Source organism: Odontesthes bonariensis, chromosome 4, assembly GCF_027942865.1.
Source record: "Odontesthes bonariensis isolate fOdoBon6 chromosome 4, fOdoBon6.hap1, whole genome shotgun sequence".
Classification (NCBI taxonomy): domain Eukaryota; kingdom Metazoa; phylum Chordata; class Actinopteri; order Atheriniformes; family Atherinopsidae; genus Odontesthes; species Odontesthes bonariensis.
The window spans coordinates 10,880,455-10,901,750 of NC_134509.1; the positions used below are offsets into that span (position 1 = coordinate 10,880,455).

At 41.5% G+C, this 21,296-nt stretch overlaps 1 protein-coding gene across 1 annotated transcript in view; it reads left to right on the forward strand.

Moving 5' to 3' along the window:
* Positions 1–2,578: 2,578 nt before the first annotated feature.
* ctnna2 (catenin (cadherin-associated protein), alpha 2) overlaps positions 2,579–21,296 on the forward strand; it is a 303,521-nt gene continuing 284,803 nt past the window's right edge. Inside the window, exon 1 of the mRNA XM_075462955.1 lies at positions 2,579–2,866. The gene's annotated coding sequence lies outside the window, so the exon portion shown is untranslated. The remainder of the gene's footprint in view (positions 2,867–21,296) is intronic.

A 21,296-nucleotide genomic window follows, 5' to 3' on the forward strand; every position in this document is an offset into this window, starting at 1 on the left:
GAAACAGAGTTGGGGAGCTCGGACCTGGGGCCTCCCATTTCTGGGGCTGAGGTTGCCGAGGTGGTTAAAAAGCTCCTCGGTGGCAAGGCCCCGGGGGTGGATGAGGTCTGTCCTGAGTTCCTCAAGGCTCTGGATGTTGTAGGGCTGTCTTGGTTGACACGCCTCTGCAGCATCGCGTGGACATCGGGGGCAGTGCCTCTGGACTGGCAGATCGGGGTGGTGGTCCCCCTCTTTAAAAAGGGGGACCGGAGGGTGTGTTCCAACTACAGGGGGATCACACTCCTCAGCCTCCCTGGTAAGGTCTTTTCGGGGGTACTGGAGAGGAGGATCCGCCGGATAGTCAAATCTCGGATTCAGGAGGTGCAGTGTGGTTTTCGTCCTGGCCGTGGAACAGTGGACCAGCTCTATACCCTCCGCAGGATCCTGGAGGGAGCATGGGAGTTCGCCCAACCGGTCTACATGTGTTTTGTGGACTTGGAGAAGGCGTTCGACCGTGTCCCTCGGGGACTCTTGTGGGGGGTGCTCCGGGAGTATGGAGTGCCGGACTCCTTGATATGGGCTGTTCGGTCTCTGTATGACCGGTGTCAGAGTTTGGTCCGCATTGCCGGCAGTAAGTCGGACATGTTTCCTGTGAGGGTTGGACTCCGTCAGGGCTGCCCTTTGTACCGATTCTGTTCATAATTTTTATGGACAGAATTTCTAGGCGCAGCCAGGGCGTTAAGGGGGTCCGTTTTGGCGACCTCAGAATCGGGTCTCTGCTTTTTGCGGACGATGTGGCTCTGTTGGCGTCGTCGGACCGTGACCTTCAGCTCTAACAGGAGCGGTTCACAGCCGAGTGTGAAGCGGCTGGGATGAGAATCAGCACCTCCAAATCTCTCTCCGGGTCGGGAATGAGATCCTTCCCCAAGTGGAGGAGTTCAAGTATCTCGGGGTCTTGTTCACGAGTGGGGGACGAATGGAGCAGGAGATTGACAGACGGATTGGTGCGGCGTCTGCAGTGATGCGGGCTCTGCACCGGCCCGTTGTGGTGAAGAAGGAGCTGAGCCAGAAGGCGAAGCTCTCGATTTACCGGTCAATCTATGTTCCTATCCTCACCTATGGTCACGAGCTGTGGGTAGTGACCGAAAGAACGAGGTCGCGAATACAAGCGGCCGAAATGAGTTTCCTCCGCAGGGTGTCTGGGCTCTCCCTTAGAGATAGGGTGAGAAGCTCGGTCATCCGGGAGGGGCTCGGAGTAGAACCGCTGCTCCTCCGCATCGAGAGGAGTCAGATGAGATGGCTCGGGCACCTGGTTAGGATGCCTCCTGGACGCCTCCCCGGTGAGGTGTTCCGGGCCCGTCCCACTGGGAGGAGGCCCCGGGGAAGACCCAGGACACGTTGGAGAGACTATGTCTCTCGGCTGGCCTGGGAACGCCTCGGGGTCCCCCCAGAAGAGCTGGAGGAAGTGGCCGGGGACAGGGACGTCTGGGTCTCTTTGCTCAAGCTGCTGCCCCCGCGACCCGATCCCCGGAGCAGCGGAAGATAATGGATGGATGGATGGTGTTTAAAGTGTCTTTGGTCTTATTTTTTTTTTATCGTTAAAGTTAGGCATCATTTGAGCGGGATTGAGTGTTGCCATTTAAATGTCTGGATGGGGTTTGCTTCACTATTTAAAGAACATTTAGACAAGACGCTTATTGGTTCTGCATTTTATTTTTTTTAAATGAAACAAAGTTTATAGTTGACATTTTTGGATCAAGGCAAGCAGCCAATGAGAATGTAATTGCACTTCAAGATGAATGTGTAACCTTATTTTTACTTTATCTCTTTTAAAGTGAGCTAATTTCAGTGATTTGCATTCCATATATGCTTGGTGAAACCCTTTCCAAATCTACCACTCTCCTTCTTGCATAAGTGAGGAGGAGGAAAATGACGAGGAAGAATTGGGATAGGAGCTGTCATTACTGCCATTATTCATTGTAATTATTGTCATTTTTTTGTCTTTATCATGGACACATGAAAGCTATGCATTTTATTCTCCAGGTGATATTCAGAATGATGACTTTAGCACATATTAGTCTGTATGATCTACGAGGGAAACACTATTTTTATTTGTTTACTTACAAAGTATTTCTTGGTATGTAACAAACATAAAAAACTCTGTACACATACTGTATGTCTGCATCCTATATCCCACCTTGTTGGCCCACCTAAAGTTGGCATAATTCTACCGAATTTGCACCCATCCTGTGATAATCAATGCCATCTTTATTCCGTCGGATTTTCTTTCAACTTTGTGTTTAAAGTATTTTAGAAGTTTGTGCTCATCTAATATATTGTTTCTTTATTTAAAAATGTTTTTCTTTATTGTATCCTTCAAAATACACTATGGTGCCAAGTACAGTTATTTGTTGCCCAGTGCTTTATTTGTGTCACCTTAATTTGTATTTCGCTTCCTCAATGTGTTAAAGATCAGAAATCCTACATGTGTTTCTGCTCCAGCGAGGAATCACGCATGCGTCAACTACGGAGACGCTCCTGATTTGACAACCAGTGAGTGTACCACACAGCCCACTATGTTGCAAGGCTTTCCGTCACTAGCGCACCATCGTCTGCACCTGCCTGCTCTGCTGTTGCAGTCAGAGCACTGGGAGGGGTCATTATTTCGCAGGGATCGTGGGAGGAGGAGGCATTTCCGACACACTGATAGAAGCGTGTAGCTTCAGATTCAGCACCACAAGATTGAGGAGAGCATCTCGACTGAGTCGATTGTCACTCTACGTGGTTTAAGTGAACAGGACAACACCATTTTTGGGAGTACACGGTGAGACCAGGCGCTGCGAACAGTTTGTGGACCTGCAAGAGGTGTCACCTCCGACAATTAAAGGTGTGTAGTGAGTTGGAAGCCGTGGTTGGTGAACTGGGGGATTTTTTATTATTTTTTTTCCACCCCTTTTTGCTAGCAAAACACTGACTGCACCGCCTGACCCTCCGGTGCTGCTAACATTAGCTGATAGGCGAGGTCCGGCTTTTCATTCATCAGTGTGCCGTAGCTTGTAGGATTGTTTGCTATGCAAGTCCCCGCACCGAAATACTTAACAATTCCCAATTCCACCACCGGCTCCCGTGGCTTTCCTTTTTTTGACTCGGTGTAGCTAAAATCACAGCATCGCCCACTTCGCTAACGTTATCTAAACGGCACTCCGAGCACTGCTATCCAAGGAGCCCAGTGCTGAAAGCCTGCTCCGACTGCTTGTCTGGGAAAGAGGAGCAGACCGCTAAGCTAGTGATGTGTGCTAAGCTAACGAACGCCGGCCACTTTTGCTAGTAAATTAACGGTCGCACGTCTGCATTAACTGCTCTTTAGTTATTCAGCAGCTGGCTCGCAAACACTCGGGTTTTATCTCCGGCGCACAGATTGTTTGGATTTATCGTCTTGTGTTATTTCCAGAACAGTTTAATCTCTTTGTCTTGTAATTTTTTTCTCTTTGTTTAACTGTCATTACCACTCACTCGGAGCTCGTCGCTCTTTTTTTCTGCGGCAGTTGACTTCCAGGTCGCTTCGGTCATTGTCGCAGGTGATTTTGATTTAGTAATTAAGCCACCTTACTTGACAACGGGATGTGAAGTAGCAAACTGATGTTACATGCCGCACCCTGCAAGTGCAAGCCGTACTTCAGCGAAGTCTCAAGGAGCTCTTTCACTACTGTGAACACAAAGTAGTTTAGCAACACAAAAAAAGAAAAAGAAGAAGCTAACTCGGCCATAACAATTCCATGTAGTCAATCAGTAAAATTGATTTGAAATACAGTTTGTGTTATACTTTATGCATACAGTTTACTGGCGGATGTTTGACCTATGATTTAAACCTTTGCTCGTTGGTTTGCTTTTTCTAAATGGTCGAAATGTGTGTGTTGTGGTGGGCTTGTTTGCATGCACAAGTGTCTCAGCTTGTGTATTCAGCATTCAGCAACACTGTACAGCGACAGCCAGCATGAGTCAGACCAAAGCTCTGAGCCCCACTGTAGTTTGCCACATTCCCTCCCTGTAACTGGAGATTCAGGAACTCTTGGAGGCTTGTAGAGGTCACATAGAGGCTGTATTTAGAATCTGAGCTTTTTCACTGCTGAGGAAGTGTGCCCACACTTGCTGTCATATGGTGTGCGAGTCTCCATATGTAGTCCCCTCTGCGTTTGCTCTTTCATTTTATTCATGGCAATGGGCAGCATCCAGCCGACTTGGCAAAAAATTTTACGAGGCAAATAATAGCTATCGTGGTGGTTTTTAATAAGATAATAAAAAAATCTTTTTTTATTTTAAAACAAACAAAAAAAAGTCTGAGAAAAGGTAGAGAGAATTACGGTACTGGTGACTTAAGCAGATGTGCTTTGTTTGTTTTCAACACATCACTCTGCCTGAAGTCCAATACAAAGAGAAAAAAAAGTTACATCTGGAGGTGCAAATTAGAGATGATTTGAATGCTTGATGAGTCCGTTGTGCTCATAATGAGGAAACAAAAGACAAATACAGTAACGAATGACGGTTTGTTTTCAAAGAAAACATCAGGTAAAAGCAGAGAAAACATCTAAACATTCCCTTTTTGTCCACCCAGTAGTCTTAAGGCTGGGAACATACTCGCTTATATTTACATATAAAAGTGTGTTCATGATGACCACCTTGCACATCCCACATTTAGTCTGGAGCATCTGTCGTGGACGTCCTCGAAATGAACATGAATGCTGTATGGAGGTGACTGATAGAGGCAATGTAGGAACATGCTGTTAGCCTCTATCTAAATTCCTTGATTTAGTGGCCTCAAATACAATCTACACTCCCACTGCTTTTGCTTTAAAAAAAAAAAAAAATAATAATGTTCTTTTTTGTTTGAGTCCCCCCCCCTTCCGCCTTAATTCATTAATGTGCCTCCTTGTGGAATCGTCCAGTTACAGATGTAGTACAAATGCGAGTATGTGTACAATTACTCTGACAACGGAGACAGCTGCTAACGTGAGCACGAGGTTATAAAGCAAGCGTTCATCCAGGTTAAGATGGTACCTTTTAAGATATATGCGCCTCTTAGAAAAAGACACTGGTTTGAGCTGCAGCAGTCACATTAATGAGCAGACGTGCACAACAGCACTGCAGCTCTCTGTCATGTTCCCAGGCATGTTTGACTGAACCGTGAGGAATGTCTGAGTGACTGAGTTCCCCTGCTTTACCAGATAGATGAAGCCGTTGATGGTGCATATATCATGCCTGGAAAGGACTTAAAATTAAATCGCATGAAATAAAAAGGGAAAAACAGTAAATCTTCAAATGTGGGAATATGGTACCAACTATTTCATGGCAGCTTGGAAAGCCACCAGGATTCTTGATAAAATTTTCATTTAATTTCTGGCAGAACTGTTTGGATAATCATCTCATAATTTCAGAACTTCTCCTCAACTTTTAACTACACGTTTTGCATTGCCTCCATCGTGCTTCACATTTGCCTCATACGGAGCGTAAACAATGTTTCTGATATATTGCCCAGCAAGGACTATATAAAGCACAAAGTATTGTCTTTTACTAATTACCGAACAGAGGCAGACATGGTGAGAGCAGTGATTCCAGGCTGCATGGACAGACTTTTTCTGCCCTTTGGGAAATAACTGCATATGTTTATCACTGTCTAACCATCTGGCTATGGTCATTTTTCATACATGGGTTATTTGTTTGACTGTTATGATCTCTTAGTGCATCCAGATTCAGGATTATGCTGACACACAAAGAGTGTTCTCAATTGCTAAGCATCCTGTAGCAGCATAACATTGCACTACTTACAGCGTTTAGTCAAATTTCTTTAAATACACCTCAGCTAGTAATGCTGCTAATTCCTCTGTTCTCATTTGATTATACCAAATTGTGGGGTTTGACAACAACCTGTATGTGATAACTCTAAATGTTCTGGCTCAGTTACTGTATGCAATTTGGAGTAGAACGCCTGTTTCTGTCACTTGGGATTGGGACAGGCTATAATTTATGGGTGAGACTAAGCAATCAATGGCCGCCAGGAGTGCTTTGTGTTCCCTGTCTCCTGGGAGAGAAAGCCATATTGACTGACTACCAAGGAACCCCCTGTTGTTATACTGGAGCACAGCTTTAAGGTAGCCATGGTTCCCCCCACTAAGCAATACAGGACTGCTTCTCCTTTGGACTCTTTCACCCAAACGCGTGCACATATGCTGGATAGTTTTTGAGAGGTGAGGCAATAAGAGCATCACACGCTAGTATTTGCTTCAATGACTACCATATCAATTTAAACTTTCCTACCCCAAGGGTTTGCATTGGCCGACGCTTCAGTGTGGAACTGCAACGACCCAAGTGCCAGCGTTCATCATGCTTTCTGGCTAACACCTCCTCATGTTTTCCACACAACACACTGTGTTGTAACAGCCTTATTGGTCAGCCTGTTCAACAGTACGTGACATGGACATATGCTACATAAGCTTGATTAATCTGCTGTTTGTGTTCCTGTATTTGACTGTACGGACAAAAGAAATGTTTATTGTTTGAAGGCGGACAATAAACTAGATGATCCAGCAGTTCACTAAAGTTGTTTGGTGCAGCAAGAATAAATTAGGTTATTGTCTTTAATTTCTTTTCATGCATGTCTGACAAAGACCACAACTACCCCCACAATGCGTGACAAACGGGCTGTTTCTGTGTATTTTTATATTGTGTTTTTATTTATATTGTCTATAGCACTGTCATTTTCACAAAAAAAGAAGAAAAAACAAAAACCTCCACCCATCCTCAATTACTCAGAAGTCTGTGGGTGGTTGTACTATCTTACTGTATTATCCTAAAACTGCTCATAAATCATAGGAAGTCATAAGAAATCTTTTTCTGAGGATGAAATGTGCAGAATATATGCATCCCCTTTGTCACCACAACTTGGGCTGAAATGTCTAATTAAATCTTAATAACTTATGCATTTTGGATCTTATTTTCTGGTTACAATTAAATTCTTAACAGCAGTTCCTGCCCTTTAAGCTAATGAAAGCTGCTAACTGATCTGCAGAGACATTAAAGTTCAAGAGGGCCTCAAAATCACTGTGGGGAACATGAAGGTGACGCTGCTTTTATGCTGCACTGATCGGCCTCACTATGTGTTTTATTGTTGTCATGCAGCAAGGGATTTTATACTGTATTTTCTATCTGCGAGTTGATTTGGCAGGTTAGTCATGGCTCATTAAACGTCTCCAAACATTTAGGAGAGCAGATTTTTCCTTCACGTTCTGCAACACTTCACCCATGGTGAGGTTTGTTGAGGCTTGTTTCACTGAGGTGAATTCATAAAGAAAAATCTCAGAAAGGGTGTAATCTGTGGTCAGTGTTTCTGCAGAACTGCACACAATAGGAAGTCGAAACAAGTTTCAGATGCTGGTTTTCGAGGTAGAATCAAAGTAACTATGATTAAAAGAATAACAATAGATTGCGCTAATGCATTTGTCTCATTTCTTCATGCAAAAATTAAGCGCATCCACAAAGAGCCCCCCCACCAAAGTGCAGCCTTTGTCCATTAAGCATAAAGTGCACCATGACTACTTTCAGATGTTCAGATTCTGAGTTCAGTAACCTGGATCAATATCCCACGGGCCAAGGCACTTTAAAACGCCAACAGTATCTTTCTTGAGCTGTAGCAAGGTGGACAATAAGGAAAAATCGAATTTCCATCAAAACAAACCTTCACCCAGACTGGAGAAATAATGATGGTCTCTATTGCGCATCCAAATGTGACACATGTGCTCAGGGACCATCTGCTAAGTGCCCCACTGGAAAGAAAAAAAAGATTCAGAGTTGGAGGACAAATTTGGCAATTCCTCCTCAATTCTTGAGTGATTAGTTTGGCTGACTGTCCGCTAACTTTGCAAAGGTTAACTCAGGGTCAAAATGGGTAATGTGGCTCCTCGAATGAGTCGTCTTGCTAAAATATTAAATCTTTGTAAGGCAGCTTTGACACACTGGATGTGGCTTATCTAGTTCATGCTTTCCACTAGGTTCATGAAATCTAAAATGTGTTATGAGGTCTGCTTTCAAAACCCTTTTTTTAAATGATTTTTTTAACACCCAGCTGATCACACACAACAGTAATGCAATCGCAACATTCCACCCACAATTTTTCCGAAAAGAGATATGACAAAACCACTACTGCGCCTTCTTCTTCTTCCTCTTCTTCTTATAGAAAATAGTCAATTTGATGGAAGACTATCATTTTATGTACATTTGTGTTATGTTCTGTCACCTCATTGATACAGAAACTTCTATATTCACATTGTTAAGAATTTAGATATTTTCTCATCTGCATTCAGAACAGTTACAGCTACTACCCCTTTTTTTTTTTTTTTTTTTTTTTTTTTTTTATACACTCGCCATTTCCTAGCTGTTAACACGTCAGAGGCTTTTATATGATATAGCCTATGTTAAGTGAACATGTTGGAGCTTAAAACATGCTGACTTATTTTATAATAGTCCTCTTTTTGGTATTTTTGGTTGTCATCAATCGGGAAACCATACGGTTCTCTTTCCAAAATAGTTCTCTGATAACGGTCTAATCGAGAGATGAATGACCTGATGAATGACCTGTAATAAAGGTTTAGTGGTATCAGGTGAAAACTCTTGTGGAGGAAGAGCGGACCGAGTTCACATCTCCCAGGATTTGAGAGGGAACGTTTTCCCTGAGCAAACGGCACCTTTTCTCATCGAGATGCTGTTACTAGGTTGTTATGCAAAGCTGCTGCCAAGAGTTACCTGATAATTTTAATGAATCTCCCCCAGCCGCCTACAAATGTCATGATCGCTAGGAAAAAGTTATTGACTTTTTTTTTTTTTTCAAGATTGAATTGTTAATAATATTTTTCCTTGTGTTAGTTGGTGGCTTTATCAGTGTGATTGCATGAAGTGAGAACAAACCCAGGGCTGATTCCAAGAATTTATCCAGCTTACGTGTCTCGCTTTGTCACCTTTGTCTGCCAAAAGAATTTGTGTTATTCATGCAAACAAGAATAGACTGGTCTATAAGCAATTTTTCCAAGTTGGACCTACATGTCCAAGTCACTTGGTATCTGTTTTACTCGATCAGTTTTACAAGTCTCAAAGTTTATGGTGGTAAAGGAACCAAAAAAGATAAGTTGGAAAACGGTTGGCCGTAGTATCCACTGTGTAACAAGGGGACGGCAAGTTTTATGATGGTAGAGGTGTCTTAGGGGAGGTGGGAGTGTAAATCCAGAGAACATGAAAGGTGAGCTGTTTAATTAGAAAAACAATGCTTGCAGTACATGGTTCTTGTTTCTGTCGGGTTGTATCTCAACGCTGCATCTCTGCTGATCCCTCAGTCTCGTACATCAGTGTCCTGGCAGCCTGATTCTCATTAAGACATACGGTTAAAAGGGCCGCACTGAGAGAACAGCTATCAGTCTTGCACGATTTTGGCTTCTACAGCCCATCTGAAACTTCACAAAATCTCGAGGCACATAATGAAATGAGCAACACGCGGTCACATTTGTTGTTGCAGCTGCATCAGTAAAGTCCTAGCCGGCTCTGTTGGCTTATTTAAGTCGGGGATACTATGGAGTTTGTGTCTTCATAGGCTGACATTTGAAACTTCCACTATCAAAATTTTCAGTGGTGAAAGCTTAAGTGGCTCCTTTTTTCTCAGAACTTCTTCATTTATGTCACATGACATCCGTTGAACAATGAGTAACTTTTCAAATAGACGTATTTATGAAATACTGTAATATTTTCACATGTTGTCGATAACAAAATCTGCAAGTTGCACTTTCAGCTTTACATGATATTGCTTCACCCCCTTTGTTATTACAGTTGTCTGTGATATTTAATATTTTCCTGAAATCGCATGATGTGAAATGTGTTTTTTGTGTTTATCCCACTGTCAAAAGGAAATCTGTACTTTTTAAGGCATTTTTTATTCTATTTAAACTTTCTTTAAATCTTAGTGGAATTGGAGACGGTCACGTGGTGACTTTTTAATTTATGTTCATATTTCAACTGAAAGATGGTGATGAATCACAAAAGTAAGACTATCGATAATAGAACGAATGGAGGTGGTCCCACAAGGGATCCCAGAGATTCACATGAACGCGGTAAAGAAACCAGAAGTGTTAACGCTGCACGCGATGCAGCGTTAACCTCTGAGTTGGATTGACACTTGTTGGCAGTCCAGGAGGAGAAATTTACTGGGGTTATTTTTTCTCTCTCGCACACGTTCACGCCCTCATCCTCTCTGTCACTCACTGCACAGACCGTGGTCAAGTCAGTGGCCACATACTTGGAGTGCAGTGGCTTTTTAACTTGGAGTGCACTTCGTGTTCTGATGATTGTAATAATGCATCGATGCAAGGTCTTCTTCCATGTGCCTGCAGCAACGAGGGGAAGTCAAAGAGCTAAAGGGTCTTTAAAAGTCACTCAATCTAGCAACAGAAACACTCGATTGGAGGACAGATACTTGTGTGGCCGCTAACATACCTTTGCAGCCCGCCTCAGCATTATGCGTGTGGGAGATACTGCAGCGATATCTGTATCATAGCAACGATATGAGTAATTTTCACACTAATGGAAACTAAGTTTTGAGTCCTGCGGTGACTTGTTGCCTCAAGTTTGCATGATTCGTTCTGTGGTTTAAAGATAAAAACTAATAATTCATTAGGCTGATGTTGTTTTTCCACTGCATTTTCCTAAGACCGGACTGAACTTAAGTTAGAATATTGTAAATAATTAAATAAAATACCCTGCTGTTCACTCATGATAGATCTTAACAGACAGTTCAAATGTAATTGTTAAAGTCTGCGGGGTCAACCCCTTTCCAACAAAGGCGGACACAGGCTTATGTTTGGAAGGGAAGAGTTGTTTGTGGCTAAAGACGAATGAAAAAGATATGCGAGTGTTGGAGCAATAAAAACGCTGCTACATTAAGAAGGTACGGCTTCAGTTTATTTGGACTTTTGATGCTCTCATGCACACCTGAACCTAAAACAGCGGTGTCATTGGGAAACATGGCTCACGAAAAAGCTCTAATCGAGGAAATGTCAAATTAATATTTAACTTAGTCATGACGTGTTACTTGGTTTTTGGATTTGTGTTTTATTTTTTTACTGTAGCAAAAGCACAGCGGTCAGTAATGTTACAGACACCGCTGAATATTTGAGGAGCACGTCTTAATATTAAATGCAGCACGGCAGATTTTTACACTCGACTATTGTTACTATAAATATATCTTGCTACACCCCTACCTACATCTGGTCTGGATATGTTGGTCCTTTTATTATAAGCACCTGTGCTAATGTCATGATTAAAAATGGATTTAATAAACCAGGTTTCTTACTTAATAAAGTAGTGTGGCCAGGAAGATGGGTCAAGACCGTAGGTAATCACATGCCCACATGCTCTCACATGGTCTGCTTCAGCTGTGTGGTGGTCAATCTCCCTTCCAATGGGATTTGGTGAACTTCATAGATGTAGCATGTAGGCATTTATGAATGGGAGCCAACAATGTGGTTTGGTGAACTGTTAGTAATTCAGGGTCATCCTCACTTGCACTGTCATTGTTTTTCCAGCCATGTGAGATCATGTCAACACACTGCTGGCACTGGAAAGCTCTTGCTCTGCTTTTGCTTTGTGTCTATCATTTATAGTGCTACTTTTTTTTTTTTTTTTTTTTTTTTGGGGGGGGGTATAATAAAAAACAGGCCTGTGTGGAGAGTCAAGCTAGAGGGCATTCATCTCTCTGTCTCTCATCTCTGTTGTTCTGTGCTTATGAGGCCTCACTTCTCTCCCCCAGACTCCCTTCATTCCACCCCCACCACAGGCTACATCTGGGACCAGTATGGGCCCACAGTATTGGCCGGCTCCTCCCCCACACTGTGTGTGCTCTGTCTTGGTGAATTAACTTTTCTATTGTTAGGTGACTGCTTGTGTTCTCTTTCCTTTCAGAGAATCTATATGCTGACCGGGTGTAAATCAGGATTTGACATCCGTTGCTTGACCTATAAGCTTGAAATGGATGGCAGGGGACATGGTTCTTTTTTTCCCCCCTCAAAATTTAACTTAAGATTTACCTCGGTCGCTATGAAATTGATTTTTTCAATAAATAAACAGACCAATAACTGTGGCGGTAAAGGCTTAGAATTCACCACTTGTTTACTGACTTTCATGGAAATGCCTCCATGGCTCAATGCAGATATTATGTCATCACTTTCTCATGAATTAACCAGATGAATTAATGTAGTTTGCTTCCTTTCAGCCAACTGTCACTGAGAGTTACTCACAAGTAAACCCCAGTTTTACCCTTTCAAAGGAGCAAAGAACCAAAGCTGGAAACCAAATGTCACACATACACACACCCCATGTGTGATGTTGGATTATAAACATTTATTCACATTTGACCTATATATAGACCAGTACAACGGGTTAATCCCCGACAACAAACCATGACTGTATAAGTCATTGCGCCCAGTAGTATACGGTTAAAGAAAAAAACAGAATTTGAAAGTGTTTCGATGTACAGTAGTGCCGTACACATGCGTGCTGCAGTCGGATCTGCTATTTGGAATCCCTTTATAGAGCGTAAATACAACAGTTGGCGTAAAATGATTTTTATATATTTGTCGGAGAGCTTAATGCTAGAGCGGTGGTGGTATAGATTTTTAATACATCAGGGTTATAGGTCAAAATGATCTTTAAACTAAAGTTGCATCAGTGTTGCTGAACACATGTCTGTAAACCTGGTGCTGTAGAGGGAGAGGAAGCAGAAAATGATTCAATGTTTGTAAGACAGGTCACAAACTGAGTTTAGAATTAAGACTCAATTAAACAAGGTGGTTTTTACAGAGTGACTGCTGTGTCTTCCTAGTTGCAGTCAAACAAAGATTTGCCGTTCAAATGGATTAGAATTGGTTCAGTGAATAATTTGACCTTTTTGGGGAATGGAGTTTGGAAGTACCCAAATATTTTCCAAATGTTTTGACAGGACAACACACTCCACCAGAGGTCTGTTTCACGTAGCAGGTTTAGTGAAAACTCTGAGTTGATTAACCCTGAAAAGAGGGAAACCCTGAGTTTTCCGTTTCACAAAGGGAGGTAACTCAAACCAGAGAAAGAGGGGTAACTCTAGCCTGTTTCACAAAGAGAGGTAACTTAACCTCTCGGTCAGTTAACGTAGTAACAGACTCTCTGAACCTAACCTGGTCGGGACCAGGTTTTATTCAAGAAACCTCGAGTTTCTTTCTGTCTCCGCCCTCTTTCATCCAAACACGCCATTTGATTTCCTCATTCATTCAGTCAGCAGAGCGAGTTCTTCTACTTCTAGAAGTCCATTAGGCACAGTAGGAGGTGACTTTTTCACGAACATGTCCTTTTGACAACGATCCCGTGGATGAAGGTGCAGCATTATTGCGCAGAGAAATAAATATTTGTCGGAGATGGTTATCAGACCGCGCATAGATTTTTGCAATTACAGACAATTATCTTTTTGAGAGGCACCATCAGAATGTGTTGGGACAAAAGAAAAAAAAGACATAAAAGACAAATAAATATTTGTATGAATAGGCTTAAAAAATACATATATAGGCCTATTATATTTTATAAAGACACTTGTCTCTTGGGGGTGGGCCACCACCCGTTTTACGGGCATCTGCCTTCTTTCTGTTGGCTCAGTAGAAATCTGTGTTAGTTTAAATAGGCTTAATTATTTAACAGAACATGATATAGATGATGACTCTAAATTGTCCTTCGGAGTGACTGTGAGTGTGTATGGTTGTTTGTCTCTATGTGGCCCTGTGATGGACTGGCGGCCTGTCCAGGGTGTACCCCGCCTCTTGCCCATTGACCGCTGGGATAGGCTCCAGCCCCCCCGCGACCCGACTGACGGATTCAGCGGTGTATAGATAATGGATGGATGGATGATATAGATGAGAAGACATAGTTTATGTGTCTGAAAACAGCATTATGTTGGGAATAAAATAACTGCACAGTCAAATAGCCACTTAATATTTATGTTACAGTGTAAAACATGATCAAAATGAGGTACCTCCATGCCAACGTCTCACCTGTTTGAACAATGTTTTTATATTTCATCTTAAACTGGTGCCAAGTGCGCTTCTCCCCTGCGGGATTGCACCTAAATGAAATAAATGAATGGGCTACCATTCAAGCAGTTTCCCTGTAATATTATTGTGATTGCAAAGGACTACATTTAAACTTACACTTTTGCTGGTGCAGCGGTGTTGCACTTATTTCTAAAAACGTATTGAAACTTGCTGTATGAGCGCATTAAGATTTCCAATTCGAGATTGGTGAAAAACGTAGCCCCTCCTCTTCCCCGTTGATTAACCTCACTCAAATCAGCGTTTCTGGAACCGAAAACTCAGGGTTTTCTATCTCAGAGTAGATCAACTCAGAGATCAGGAATAGACTCAGAGTTGGTTGAACCTGCTTTGTGAAACGGACCCCAGGTCATCAGCTCACCTCCCGCTTTGCTGAGACGGTAATCCTCGGCATTACTGTTAGTTAGTATCTCCTTTTTTTTTTTTTTTTTTTTGTATTGATTATAGCTGCAACTGCGTCCATTTTAGTGTTTGTTTGGGATTTATAAAACAAGCTGTTCAGCAACAAATGACAAAGTTACTAAGCAGGGTTTATTGTATTGTTTTCTTTCTGATGATGTTGATAAGTCGAAGTTTGAGTGTCTCATAGAACCTGATGAGAATGGCATTCTAAGACAAAGCAATCACCGACAGAAATTAATATTAACCTCTGAACTGAGATGGGACGTGTCCATTAGATGAAAAGGGCCTCTCAGCACAGCAATTCATTTTGAAATAGTTGAACGTGTCCCTGCCAGTCAGTCGGGGCCAAACTTTCAGATGATTTGACTCATGAGTGTTTATTCATCATTTTTTTCAATTCCTAAGAGAACACAACTGCCTTAATAATTTCATAGCTCGAGCTTTACTTTGATCCATCTATTTTGGTCACTCTGAGAATTTGTCTCTGGAGCGCAGCGATATGATAGGCTGAACCTTGACAGCTGCTCTTAGAGATATCCCTGCTGTTGCATGCAAGTATGCGTATTTAACTCTGCTCTGAATCTGGGTCAGCGCAGTGTTGGCACATTAGCTTTCCAGTAACAACAAATGACAGGGACCGTCGTCCCCAAACTTAGCTTTACGTTGCAGAAAAGCTCCAATGCACATGTTATGCAGTGCAAGCAGAATTTAAAGGCTGGAAGACTTTCACTGTAGGTTTCCAGTGAATGCTCTAAAAACCCTCCACAGTCAATCAGAAAAACATCCAAAAGACCATGCCGTTTTGTACTGAACAAGATCAGAACTTTACAAAAGAAATGTAAAGATGCTCAAATGGGAAGTAAAGAGGGACAGAGGGTTTTTAAAAAAAAAACAAAAAAAACTGTGTGGACCAGTGTAAGGTTTGAACTGGGGGCACAACTAACCTGTCTGTCCACTGGTCGGAGAGAGAAAAATGGTAGCCACCGAAATATAAATATATTAAACATGTCGCATAAATAACATCTATTTAATGTCCTGATACACATGCATACCTTTAGTGCAAACATTTAACTTGTAAACACTCCTTCTGAGCGGTGCTAAATCACTGTAACTTTCCCAGTCAAATGTTTGTGCTGTCTGACGCAATATTTTTAAGGCCTTATATTGCATTGAAACAGCTTAATGTAATCTCTGCAGTGAGAGAGATTATTCTTTAGTGGAAAACATTATATACACTTCATCCCACAGTCAGATGATGCGATGCTCAGATAAACTTCATAAAAAGCCCCAAGAGCTACATGTCAGAGTCTACAGGCCTCAGTTACGACCCTGACGTGCAGTCAGAAAAAGACTGAACAGGTATTTGTTGTTTGGGAGAGATGACAGGAGAAAGCCTCTTCGCTCTAAAAAAAGAACACGGCAGTATCGTTTACGTTCGCAAAGTTGCATCTGAACAAACCGATCGCAGTGGCCCAGTAAAAACCCAGAACTGCTGAGGCAGGAGTGAGAGCTGTGCATAAACGAATGCCTGCGAACCTCAATAAACTGAACCCTCGTTGTAAAGAAGACTGGGCTCGAATTCCACCTCAAAGATTTGAAAGAACCATTACGTCACACAGAGGACGATTACTTTAAGTTGTTGCTGCTAATGGAAGTTCTACAAGTGACCGTATCTTGGCTTGCACTTAGTTTTAGACACTTTGTTTCTGCAGTTTGTAAATCTGAGTTTGTATTTACATCAGTTTAAGGTCTAGTAAGGCACCATTTTTTTTTTTTTCTATTATTATGTCCTGATATATAAAACCTTAGCATTGAACATATATTTGGGTCTGAATTCATTGAAATAATCACAACTGTTTTTTTTTTTTTTTGACTTGGCAGCAACTGAGAGCCGTATTAACTCGACCATGACAATATGCCGTGGTGTATCTAATAAAATATCTAATTTTCTTTTTTTGTTGTTGTTTAATAGACTACAATATTGACAACTGCCGTAACAGTTGCGAGAACAAAAGAGGCAAGATATTTCAAGCCGCTGCAAGGTCAAGTTAAAGTTGCAGAAATGGGTGTTACTATATCGTCATCTCGGGAAAAGGAAAAAAAAAAATCCACAAATCAGGACTTAATTCTACGCCTCAAAGAGTTGGAAGCCTAAGTTTAAAGCTTTGATAAAGAAATTACGTGAGACCGGTGTGACTCTGGATCTTCAACAAAAAACATTCCCACATTTTTTTTCTTAATATCAGTCACATTTATCCCATTGAGTCTATCCATTCGACCATTATTTACTGACATATTCGGATCTGTAGATCTGGGGTAGACCAGAAGTGTAAAGTCTGGCAGGGTCAACAATCTGTTTGGATAAAGCACACAGACATATGTACACCCATGCAGTGTGCTTATCATTCCCAGTTCAACTGCCGTCCATGTCTTTGGTCTGTTGTCGTAGAATGAAAACTTTTTAAATGAGAACACAAGTTCACCACACGATGCTTTTCCCTTCCTTTATAGAGGCATGTGGTGGAGTACATCTGATTGTGTTTCGAATAATTAGTTGAAAGAAAGACTAATTTAGTTTTTGAACGCATGAATCGCCAATTAGTCTAAACTTCTTTTGAGTTTTTTTCCTTTAAACAGAAGGTAAAGAGCCTGCCCCCCTCATGCTCAGTGTTGCCTGATGGGTCAGCCTCACAAGCTTGAGTCTGACTGCCGAGCATGCTCCGCTCCGATGGGGTTTAGGTTTAAATTTAGCGTCATGGGAACGGGAGAAAACAAAAAAAGGCAGATTTAGCATACGCCCCTAAATGCACTATAAGGCATCAGCATATTTTTTTTTTCCTTGATGCTGTTGAGGTTAACCTGAATGGGAGCTCCACAACCCTGAACAGGGTAAATCAATTCTGTGTTATGGATGAATGGATTTTGATATTCAATCAATTTTTTTGTTATGTTTTCAGAAGTTATAGTTCTTTTTTCCCCCCTAAATGATATTTTGCACGGCCAAACTGAAAACTATCTCACTGAAGGCTGCGCTGCAGTAGAAAAAACTCCTTGTAGCTGTGACAAAGCCTCTGTGACTCTTTTCCCCAAGAGATTTTTATTTTGAGCGACGAGTTCAAACGGGGTTGCAACTTTAAAGGACTTTAAAAAAAATCTAATCCTGCTACCATTCAGCAACCAAAAAGGACTCGAGTTTGTTAAGCTGCAATGTAAAAGCTTTGACAAAGCAAAGAGTGCTTTAACTGAGCTCTTCTGTTGGGTTAATGAATTCCTGCTAAACGTTCTTCAGGTTTGGGAGGTTTATTATTTAATTTGACATTAATCAAAATGCCAGAAGGTTATCACGTAATTATGCTACTCTCAAGCAAAATTTAATTTCTGAGTCACTGATGCACTTTCTAAAGTCCTATGATGGTTAACATGTTTTTAACAGGTTGAGCCTATATCCATATACCAAACCTCCTTAGGTGTGTTAATCTAGTGCAGCCCCCGAGATGATAACTTGTTACTCACTCTGCAGAGAGGGAAAAATGACAGACATCATAACTTTGCATCAATATAACGCTGTCTCTCTTCCCACTTCTGAGACACTGAACGCGGTAAACAACATTTAGATATATTATTTCTTGATCTTTATGGACCGATAATGAGCAATTTATTCACTTCTGTCTGAGCACATTCCTCAGCTCCGCCAAAGCAGCTGCATCACAACCACTTTACCCACAATGTCACCTTCTTAAAGCAAGAACTTGACAGGTAGAGTAACGGTACATTTGGATGGAGAAGATTTGCATTTTTACATCTCTCATTGGGATTTATCTCTAAAAGATTTGCAGTTAATATGAGATTAATCTTCATTAACAATTCCAATACCCTGAAAGCCCCAATTTGCTGGCTTTCAGGCTTTAATGGTATAAATGGAATAACCTTTGCTTTCAACTGTTGGCTGAGAAAAAGAAGACATTTTAAGATCCTACATTGGCCTCTGAGAATTGGAAATGGGCTGTTTTGAAATTTTTTTTTACTACTGCTTTGAAAGCTTATAGACAAAGGGCTAATTGGTTCATTGTGAAGAGAAATGACTTGTTAAATAGTAGTTAAAATAATGTATGTGGCCAATATCAGCGTGAAGCTTATTAAATGTTCTGTACACTGGAGAGAATTCCAATGCGATAGCAGCGGTATGAAACTCTGTGTCTGCTAGGGCTGCACGATGATGGTCAAAATAATGATGACAATTATTCTGATAAGAATTGAGATGATTGTGATTTATTTTGCATGATTATTCACACATTTTGGTAAAAAAAATTTATTGCACTTTTATGCAAACATAACATTGCTTTCACACCCATATGAATGAATGATGGCACCAAAACGTACGACAAAATGAATCGACAGGGCACTGCTTTCACTTTCACAATGTGTTTGAATGTTGAAAAGGTCTTGAAAACAAATAAGCTGCTGGTTGATGGTGGACGATTCACATTAACAGTCTGTTTTGTTGGCCTTCATGCATCCGTCATAGTTTGTGGTGTGTTTTCATATAGTTACATAAGCGGTGCAGACACAGCTCTACAGCACATCACTTGCTCTAAATTTGAAGTGCTTGGTGACACCAACCCCTCCGGGCACTTGGCTTGTTGTGTCCATGCTCTGCTGTCTGCTCTTATATATCTTGTCCTTATGTCGCCACCTGTCCAAACTTCATCCAAGAAACCTCTAGCTGCACAACAGCTGTGATTGGCACGAGCAGGCACGTGGTCGGCATGGAGCGGCATGATTTGCTTTTTGATTTGATTATTCAACCATATACATATTTCTACACGCACAGTGCTCGGTTAACACCTGGCCAACTGAGGTAATTACTTGACATCCGTTAGTAGTTGTCTTTCTGCTCTGTCATCAGCATTCTTTCGAAGAAGAGCTGACGCAAGCAGAGCCTGAGGTAATAATATTGTTTAATGGGCAATAAAAAACAAACAGCAATCAGAGGACCCCTGCATTAGGTAACTTACTTGGATAGGCAGCATGTGGCAAGCTCGCTACGAACGCCATTATAACCACCCCTACATTGTTGCCAACATTGCACCACGATAATGAAAATGTCACTCAGTCAACTGTGATGGAATAAGAAAAATGTGATTCCTATTCAACTGCTGTCCACCACTGTTTTTGATGAATTACTCCTACGCAAGTAAAACAAGAAAACTGTACCAGCACAGGACATTTAGTTTTAAGTACACAGACTTGATGAATTAACTGAGACAACGAAAGTATTTAAAAAAAAATTTTTTTTTTAGACTCGCACACAAAATAAGAAACCTAATTAACAACAAATCCTTAATTTGATGTGCTTTCTTGCTTTCTTTGCCAAAACTCAGCAGGCGCAGTATCTGCCGGCTGATGAAGAGTTGAGCAGTGAAAACTCAGCTTTGCAGCACTAAAACAAAACAAGCGTCATCTCCTCCTGTGAGAAAACCTGACCCGCTACACCACACTGGTGACCTTTTCCTGTCAGTGAGTTGTAGCGGTAGGTCGTTGGTAACAGTTGAAGCTGTGGATGGTGGTGATTTTTACAGCGTTAGAATTAATTCTGACAATGAGCTGGAATTAAAAAATAAAATAAAAAATGCATCTAAATTACGTACGTTCTAAAAAGAGTTTATAAAAAAAAAAAAAATTCACCCCCATCCGTCTCTTTCTCAAGGGGGCAGAGACGGATGGGTTCTGTTCTTGGGAGAAACACAGCATCTTGGAGTGAGTTAACATGGTAATGTACAGAGACCGTGAGTGCACCCAGGCAGAAATAATTGCTGCTGGACTGGAAGGCTTAATTTATGCGAAGCAGTTTTTACCACTGCTGACCCGATATTCGCCAAGCCTCAACTTGCACAATTTAGTGTGGGAGGCCTACAAAAAGAGAGCAAACCTATAAAAATGACCATGAATTCTTAAGCAGACCGTTCAAACATGGTACTGCATAGTGAACCATCAAACATGTACTCTGCTGATCAATTATTGTCTTAAACCCCAATAAACACCCCACGTTTTATGTTCTCATCAACTTTTTCTAGTCCTGTACTGCATATACTCTATTGTAGACTATACATGCTTTTGCTGTAGAGTGATATTTTATTCAAGAATACTTTGAAATTGTGTTCATCAATAAATAGCCGGGGCAGAGGAATGCAGTATTTATGTCATTGTTTGGGCAGAGCTATCCTCTCTCGATTAAACCATTAAAACTCTTGTTAACGGCCTCTTGTCCTGCATCATGAATCGCGTCATTCCAAACATTATAAAACATCCGCATCTTTCCCTGAAAGCCATTTCTTATGGGTCCCACTGTAACTTTGAGGCCATTTCAAGATAAACTACACACAGCAAGAATGCTTTTATTTTCGGGCCTTTTAAGCCTTTTAGGAACGCAGCGTTTTGATTGACAGGAGAGGGTAGAGGGAAGAAGGTAAACATGCAGCAAATGGTCCAAGATGGGCCTCGCGCTCAATCATGTGAACTACGGGGAAGCAAAAAATGAAACGCTCACAAATCACACCCACGCAAACAACTGCAAATGGGCATAACAGAAGTGTGCTTTTCTAGTTGAAATACTCCATGCAGCCACATTTTGAAAAACACTTTTGACAGCTTGGTGTTTAATATTTGCATTTACTTTGTCTCTCGCATACGGGCAGCTCATATTTTGCAGATGCCCAGCCAGTCTCAGACATACTCAGACTTCTGTCCACAGCA